The sequence below is a fragment of the Protopterus annectens genome, chromosome 3.part1 (genome assembly GCF_019279795.1).
Source record: "Protopterus annectens isolate FY-2018-M chromosome 3.part1, PAN1.0, whole genome shotgun sequence".
Lineage (NCBI taxonomy): Eukaryota > Metazoa > Chordata > Ceratodontiformes > Protopteridae > Protopterus > Protopterus annectens.
This window is the reverse complement of record NC_056732.1, coordinates 1,770,778,275-1,770,788,254: the sequence shown is the minus strand read 5'-3', so window position 1 is coordinate 1,770,788,254 and position 9,980 is coordinate 1,770,778,275.

Here is a 9,980-nt window from a genome sequence, read left to right as displayed (position 1 = left end):
TTTGGACCCTTATATTTCTTATTTTTATACTAATAGGTCATAGCTTCTAACCAAATGATTTCAAATGATAACTTGCATAAGTAACATATTTCCATAACAATGGTTTTGCTTCAGTTGCCTTTAGAACCAAAGTTTTAAAAATTCAAATATGCATGATATCACATCATGAGTTTTTATTCCCACATTTCTGAATAACTGGCTTGCTTTTCTCCTGAAATTCCTTTTCCCCTATATCTACTCATTAAATTTTTATGATAGCCTTAGGGAACAGAGCTTGTCATCAACATGGCAACATACATGATTCAATTTGCACCTAGCTGCAGGAATCCTTTAAAAATGTATTTTATCTCCATGTAATTTCCTTGGAATTCTCAATCAATGCTGCAGTGCTGCTAGCACTTAGAAGTACATTTGAGTCATTTTCAGTATGTATTATTACCAACTGTAACATTAAATGGGATGACTAATATTTCAGGTAGTAACCTGCATTGTTCCACTCTAACAGTTTACAAGCAGTGCCAGTGCATTCAGAACTGGATAATGTAGCCAGTCACATTTCTCAAGAGCTCAGTAATACTGACAAAATGAAATGACCTATGGCAAATGAAGTAAATATTGAGAATAATGGAACTAATGTGGATTTTATCAAGCCATTATTCTCTTTATGGTCCTTTCACTTGTGAGAATCCCAAGCTGAAGGGACAGATTACCAGATGTCCATACCCTCATTCTAGTTTAAAATGACCAATCTGTAGAACAGACAGAGCTGCAGTAGCCTAAGGTTGATTAGCATCAGAGACAGAGTAGAAGTGGAAGGCATAGCAACATTTCTAGAACTCTACTGCCTAAAGATAAATGCTTATTGAAAATGCACACCAATCATTAAAACCTGTGATGAAGAAGCACAAAGTCATCAGTTTGTTCATCTACATGCTGTTAAACCATGTGGACAATCAAATACGTCTAAGTAAAGAGAAAGCAAGAAAATAATTCATTATTCTGGCTAACATGATTCATATGTATCAGGATTTTGCAGATGTGTCCATAAAATGTGCTTCCAGTATGGACTTTTTTTTATTTAAGGTATTCTATTTAAAAAGCAGAACAGCAACTGGCCTTTCTACTCACCTGACTTGGTCCTATACTTCCTGCAAAGTAATCACCTCTTCACCATAGTGCTAAATTATGTAATAAATCATAACTGTATCAACGTTTTAAATGTAAGTAAGCAGCACACATTTCACAGTTTCTGTTCAGTAACATCCAACCGTCCCTTCATTTCTTGACAACTGTTTATTATTGCCATTTAATATCTTCACACATTTTAAGGACAATGATACAGACTGCCTTACACACTACATGTCTCAGATTACTAGTAAGATAAGACAATAATGAGCAACACACATGGAGAGATAAGACAAAGTTGCATTTCTGCATGCAATAGTCATAAATGGTTGTGTGATCACTTAGTGCACTACATCTGAAATGAATACATGTACAAACAACTCTGAAGTGTACAACTGTCATATGTTTTGTTAGTACTGTGGATGATGCTGCAGTTGCTTGTATGCACAATGATTTTCATTCTCTGCTTCAAAGTCATTTGTGTGGCAAAGAGGGGAAAGACATCCTTACTGTGTTTTGAAGGTTCATTGGAGACAGTTCAAATCCAGACCTGTGTAAAAATATTTCATATGTGTACCAACATAATTTTTTGTATTGTTGTCTATTTATATATTTCTTAGATTATAGACAGATTAGTACTAGGCTGCCTTTGTAAGCCATTTTAAGCTTTGCCAAGTACCCCTTGTGAAACTCAAACCCTGCACCTTGTGTTTATAAGGCAAACACCTTAACTATTTGGCCACCCTCACAACCCTCTAAATTCATTGCACTTACACCTTGTGCCACAGAGATATATTCTTTTCTTCCTTTCTCTTAATTTTCCTTTTTTAATGCCAGTATTTGTGCAGTGTGTGGCTTGGCGCAAACAGGGGAAATAAAGAAACAATAAGTGTCATGTTTAGCTTTGCTTATTTCATTTGTGTGATGCTTAGCAGTGTGTAAACCTGGACTAGTGGCCCAAACAAGAAGCAGACAGAACACCTGCAGACATGGCATAGACATTCCAAATGTGAAAAAAGATACATTGTTGTAGTTTTTGCTTTTCATCATGCAACACCACTAAGTGACACTGTGTGGCCATTAGCAAGCTTTCCCAATACCTGCAGTCATCAAACACCTGCAGACAGGAAGCAGACAGTCAACAATTTCAAAATGGATATATTGCATCAAATGTGTGTTGGGCACCACAGAAACGTGGAAAATAGTGTTGTGTGGCAGTTAACATGTGGAAGTTAATAATGAATAGGGAAATGTCCCACAGTTACTTACCTGTTCCTGTGGCAACAGGTGTAGGGCTGCCATGCACATGATCTTGGGTTCTAGTAGAGGGAATTCTAGATATTTTTACCATTGTTACATTTCACATTATATTAAATATCACTTATGGTTCATAGGTTAAAACCCACACTACACCTCAAGCAACACATAGCCCTTCTAAACCCACACCACCAACACCCACATATAGAAACACTAAATCCACATATGCAGAGGCCCTTAACTGTAACCTGCCCAAGCAGCAAGGACCTCTGAAGCCGAAATGCAAACAAACACCAATCACAACCAAAGTGTCACATAGTTCACAACACCAGTGTGCCACCCAGCAACGGCCCCTAAGGCAAGACAATGTACCTAACACTTTAGTCATAGGTGACTCTATAGTCCAACACACTGATGTCCCTCTCACCAGGTTGAACAAGGAGAAAATTACAGTCAGCTGCCTGTTGTGTGCCAGGATCCGCCACATGACGCATGCACTCAGGTCACTCCACAACAAGTACAAATATGACTCTGTCATTGTCCATGTTGGAGTGAATGACTTGAGTCGTACCTCACTGGACTACATGAAAAGAGACATGGAAGAGCTCTCAGATCATGTGGCTCAAGCAGGTATGACCCTAGCCCTGTGTAGCATCCTGCCTTCGGCCAGAATGATACCACAATATAAGGACAAAATGATTGACTTCAACAAGTGGCTAAGCTTCTGGTGTCATTCAAAGGGGATCCAGTATCTGTCTGCCTGGGACAACATGATTGACAGACCACGATGTTTTGCCAGAGATGGTCTGCACCTGTCGCCCCTGGGATTCAGGTTACTGGCTAAGGCTCTTGCCACCCCTATAGTGCCTTTTTTTAGGCAAAGTTCAAAGGACAAATCCACCACCGTAACAGGTACATGCATGCAAAATCTGAAGGTAATGCTACTCAATGCTAGAAGTCTAAACCTCAAAATGCACTCTCTCGAGGCACTCCTAAAAATGGAGAACATCGATATCTGTGCAGTAACTGAGACCTGGTTCAAGGCTCCAGAGAGCACCCATGCAGTACCAGGCTACAACTCTTACCACACTTTTCGGCCACCAACCAGGACTGAAACACTAAAGGTGGAGGAGTGTCAATATTCACCAAGGACATTCACACCACCAGGCTAGTTGCCCAACACAATGCGTCTGAAATTCTCCAGGTGCAACTAACACTAGGTAAGACTGCAATCCAAATTGTAGCTTGCTACAGATCCCCCACCATACCTCAAGATTCTCACTACACCTTTCTAAACATACTGGAAAATATTAAGATAGAACCAAACACCCTAATACTGGGTGATTTTAACTACTCTGCCATTAACTGGGAAAACTACTCATGTACCAACACATTTGCCCTATGGTTCTTGGAATTCATAAATTCCAATGCCCTGGATCAACTAATCCATAGTCCCACCAGGGGCTCCAGTATCCTAGACCTGGTCATTACCAACATGGAAAATCGGTGCTCCACACCTATGGTCACCCCCTCATTAGTCAGGTCTGACCATAAGCTAATCACCCTTAACATCCACATCCCACACCCACCCTCCAGTAAGGAAACCTCCATAAAAAACTTCTCCAAAGCCAACTTCATGCTACTCAAGTCAGAAGTGACAAACTTCATGACACCCATGCAGACGGGATCTGAAAGTTCAACTGCTGAATCCTACACTAAGACACTGTACGAGCACATCCACTCATGCATGAATCGTGCCATCCCAAATAGATCCAAGATGCTCTCATCCAAAAAAAGGAAGCCAATCTGGTGGGCCCCTGCCATAAACAAACTTTACAACAAAAGAAAGAAACTGTTGCAAAAAAGAGGAAAATCCCAGGATGTAAAAAACTCCCTTACCAGCCTCAGTAAGAAACTGAGATCCCTCATAAAATCCTCCAAAGCTAATTATGAAAATAAAATTGCCAAAGATTCTAAAGACAACCACAAGGCATTCTATAACTATGTCAAGAATCTAAATGGCAATGCTCAGATCTGCTCTGAGCTAAAAAAGAATGGCATTAAATATACTGATCCCAAGGATATTGCCAATATCCTGGCAGATCGATTCAGTGCCAACTTCACTCCCCTCTCACCCCCTAAATGGCCCATCTCAATACCGGAAGATTGCCAAATTCTGGTAATAATGGCCACACAGGTAAAAAATGCAGTCTCCAAAGCTAAGAATACAGCATCCATGGGACCAGATGACATCCCGGGCTGTGTACTAAATGAACTACAATATGAACTGGCACCTCACCTAAGTGTCATGTTTAATCATAGCCTCACCTCAGGTTTCGTGCCCACTGAGTGGCGCAGAGCTACAGTTATCCCACTCCACAAGGGGGATCCACCTTGGATCCCGGAAACTACCGTCCCATCAGTCTGACAAGCCTTATCTGCAAGGCCATGGAGTGTATTATCATGGAACTTATACACAAAGACATTGGCAACCTTCAAACACTGGACCCCACCCAGTTTGGGTTTGTGAAGGGCCGATCTTGTCTACTGAACCTGATTGACTTCTTTGAATCAGTCTCCAGAGCCATGGACAAGGGTAAGGTGGTCCACACAGCCAGTCTAGACCTTGCCAAGGCCTTTGACACCATCCCCCACTCTGGAATCATAGATAAACTTACTAAGCTGGGCATTAATCCCTACGTCACCCAATGGGTTGCTAACTGGCTTACTGATAGAACCCACACTGTAAAAGTAGCCGACTCCAAATCCAGCTCCAGACAAGTGACAAGTGGAGTACTTCAGGGTTCAGTCCTGGGACCACTCTTGTTTGGCATCTACTTCTCTGAAGTACAGGCCAACACTAAGGGACTCTGGCTAACAAAGTTTGCAGATGACTGCAAACTGGGAGCCATTATTGAATCCCCAAATTATGTGGATACTCTACAAAAGGGCCTTACAGAAACAGATGCTTGGTGCCATAGCCATGGGCTGAAGCTCAATGCCAAGAAATGTATAGTTATCCCCTTTGGGAAAAAACATGTATCTGTCAATTACCATATAGGTGGCAGTACACTAAACACCGAAAGTGTGATAAAAGACTTAGGGACACAGGTGGACAGTGGTCTCACCTACGATAACCACATCGCCACAACAGTCAGGAAATCCTTCTATGTGGCACACCTCATCACTAAGGGCTTTTCATCCAGAAAAAAAGAGGTCATTGTCCCACTGTACTCATCCCTCATTAGACCCATTATAGAATACAACGCCCCATTTGGTATGTACCTCTCAAGACATCTGCAACAACTGGAAAGGCCGCAGAAATACCTCACTAAAAGAATCACAGGCCTAAAGCAGATGCCCTATGCTGACCACCTTAAAAAACTCCAGCTATACTCTGTCGCATATCGTCTACTCAGAGGCGATCTCTGCTTAACATACAAGGCCATGTCAAACCCAGAGCTGTTGGACATGCTACACTTAAAGAAATCCCAATCCCTCAAAGCCACACGCTCCAGGGATCTAAACCTTGTCATCACAATAAGCAAAACATGCTGGAGGGATAGGTTCCTGACCCAGAGACTCCCCAGACTTTGGAATAGATTGCCCATACATGTCAAGCAGAATGCCTCGCTGGCCCTCTTCAAAAGGAACCTTGACAATTGGATGGGAGAAAGGAAATTCACCCCAGGGATCACGTCAGTCGCACTGCTAGACAGGGGTCCAGGGAAGTAAATAGTGTGGGAAGAAATAGCCAGGGAACTGTTATGGCTAGGCTTGTATAGGCCCTAGGGCTGATAGCCTAGTACCATCCTATGAACCTATGAACCTATAAACAAACAAACAAACATGCATCAGGTCATGAAATTTATACCCTCAGTGCATGTTTGCAAACTTAAATCACCTAACAGTTACAGCAGCACACACCCCTCAAACTAACATCAAGTGTCATACTAATCTTCCAATTTCCAAAACTGCTCTCATCTCTGCTTGGCACTGTTGCTCTCCATTTAACATTGGGCAAATGCAGTTGGCATCATTGCTCAGGTTTGTGCACAATCAGTAAATGTGATAACAGGAATTGGCAGGAAATCATTATTTGCTATTGCACTGCTTTGGGATTAGACATGTCTGGTGTTAGAGGGGAAGATGCCCAATTTAAGGCACAGAGGTGGGGTGATCAGGAGTCCAGAATATTTATTGGACTCATTGTAAAGTGCCACAGCCAAAGGCTTTTGCAAGAGGACTATTCTGGCTCCCAGTACATGTTTGAGGCTTGAAACAGCCTGGCCAAGGCTGCATCTAGTGCAGCTGGCATCTCACGCACTGGAGAACTTTGCAGGTATGACTTCAATGACTTAAAAAGGCACAAGAAGATACACTCAACCAGTAGTTGCATACGTTCCAAACTAGCAACATATCAACATCTCACAGTTGTGTAAGTATGCTAATAAAGAGAATTTAGTACATAGAATGCTAAATATAGTCAAGACTGGTATGCATAATGCTTTTCTTTCCTTGTTTTTTTCCTTTCACAGCTAATTTTGAATCAGCAGGCCCATGACGAGCATCTAGAGAGACTGAGGGAAGCAAGTGGTGTGTATGCGGCACAACAGATGTATTACTGTAGCTTTAAAATTAAAAAAAATGTCCTTTTCTATAAGTAGTAGCAAAATAAGCATGTATATCCTAACTGTAAAGGCAAGTATGCATGTATCAGTCTGTAGTACAAACCATCTTTAAGACTCAAGCGTAAGACTGTAGTCAGAGATTGTGGGCTCAAATGCCATGATGATCAAGTATAAAATACTGCAGTTCTTTAATAATATTACAGAAATTATATTCTACACAAGTGCCGTAAATGCATTGCTGTTAACTTTAATCTGTATAATTGGACCAAGCACATGTGAAATATCTGAACATTGCAAGGATTACTTTGAGCAATCTGTAATTATATTTTGTAATTGTTAGGAAGTATACTTACATGTATAACATCAGAATAAATAGTTGTATTATTGTCATAATCCACTGTATGTCACATATGATGGTACTAACTTTATCTCTTTGTTTTCTCTCACCCCAAACTTCATCTCTTTTTTTATTTTCCAGTAATTGTCGCAAAAATGTATCCATGTCATCCATCTGTATTAAACCACTAAATGCTTCACAGTACAGGGAGGTCGGGCAACCCCAAGTGGCTCAACCTGCCCCTGCTCCACCAGCTCCTGCACTGATGCCCAGCACATCCGGAACCCAACCTGGCAGTACTGCTTCTGCTGCCCCTGCACTACCTGCACCCCCGGGTAGCACTATCCTGGCAGCTGGTGCTGTGGTACCCTCCAAGGGTACTGACAAAGGTGGGGATTTCATCACCTACCAGAAGATGTTAGGATTGATGCATAGGTTTATGCACAATACCATTGGTGTACACCATCGGTTTACACCATGAAGGATGGAGAGGCTGCTCTCCCTCATGGTCTGTAAGAGGAAAAGGAGACATCAAGCACTCCCTCAGCCAGTGGAATAAGGGCACAGTGATGACAGTCATTTGGGTGAGGACTAGATTCTCACTGTTTTCAGGTTTGATGGACTTGCGCTGTCCCCTCCCTCACCCCAATCATGGTGTCCTCCAATCTTTTGTGTCTTTCACCATTGGTGTGCCTTATTTGTTCTGCTTGTCTGCATTTGCTTTCTCACCTATCCAACTTACCTGATCCAGAAATACCAATGTCCCTTATCCAGTATTCTTCTCTTGCTGCCAAAAAAACAAAAACAAAAAAAGAGCACCTGTCCCACCACAACAACGTCGCTTTATCACAATGTTGCTACATCTATTTACTTAGAAATGATTTTATGAATAATATGTTTATTTTAGTAGGTGTCTGTAACTCATCCTCAACCTCCACCTCCAGTTAGACAAGGTAGAGAGCTGCTTTACTCTTAAAGACTTACCCCAGGATTCAGTAAACTTCCATGCAGGAATAGCTTATTCCTGCATGGAAGGGACCATTCCCATGCAGCACGGCAGCGCATCATGCATATTCATGAAGGTGTGCTGCCATACTGCAAAACGGACATGACTCTGTGTACGAGTGCAGGGGGTGTGTCTGAGAGCAGTGCTCTCACAATACACATGCCCCTTGCACACTATAATTGCCATACGGCAATTTAAATTGAGCGAGAATGCTCGTAACACCCCCAACCCATCAGGTTAAGCAATCTGGACAAAGCCATAAGGGGCAATCCTCCCTACAAAGCCAGGAGGTTGATTGAATAACAAGCTCAGCATTAGCATGGGTATTTTGATGAGTACAAATTAAAAAACACAACAAATAAATTTTTTTTTACATATGCAATAAAGTTTAAGCATAGCTGCACAGGTGTGCCAGTTGCTTAGCTATGCTTAGCCTAGCTGAAATGGCAGGATAAGTTAAAAAGCAATAGAGATCCTGACTAAGCATAAGTGCAATAGTGTAGCGGTTAGACGGCTCTGTCATAGGACTTGAATGCCACTGTTTTAACTACTCCATATCCGATACGACAAGCTCCTTTTCATGACCGTTTACAAAGCAGAGGCCGTATGAAACGGAAAATGTCCCAGGAGGAGGAGCAGCAATCGATGACCATCAAGAAGATGTGGCAACAAGAGGACAGACTCTAGTTTGGAACATTTCACGGAGGGCTCTCACTGAGGCTGAAGATAGTTTGCTGAGTAAAGGTATGTCATTTATACCTGCTAACAAAATGACAGTGACTGATGACATTCTGGAACTGAAAGCCTTCACATGAAATATAATGTTGAAAATGCAATTTGGTAAAACTGTGAATGACCAGACTGATGTAAATGTTTTTAAGAAACCCAGTGGGTTCATTCCTACTAATAGTGCAATACTTGATGCTTTTGAGAGGGTGTGTGTTAGAGATATTTATCATTTATATGATAATGATTCTAGTGGCAGATACTTAAATAATTTAAGTAAAGAAGAAAGAATAGCTTTAGGGTGCTTACACAATGATATTTCCATTTCTATAAGAATAGTGGATAAAGGGAGATGTATGGTGGTAATGGATTACTCCTATTATAGGGACACCATGCTCAACATGTTGAATGATATAAAGTTTTATCGTAAAGTGGATTTTCAACAGGTACAGAGGTGCAATGACTATATTTATAATTCTGTATTTGAATGTCTACAGTGCAATGTTATTAGCATTGATTTATTTAATTATTTTATTGTTGAACGTCCTATGGTACCTATAATACAGGGTCTTCCTAAAATTCACAAAAAAAAAACCCTGGAACCACCATTGAGACCCATTGTGTCAAGGAGGGGCTGGTCTATGGAAACACTATCTATCTATGTAGAGCGACTGTCCTGAGGAGAAATTCTATTATTTTGTTAGATACAGAACATTTCTTGAGAAATCTATATTCATTCATGAATACGTATGTGAGTGATGATAGGTTGCTGCTCATTACCATGGATGTGCAGTCATTGTTTGCTGTTATTCCCAACCAGGTGGGGGTTGAATATTTTAAGGAATACCTGCTGGAAGATGGGCTGTACAATGGGCGATGTGTTGATTTTTTATGTCTT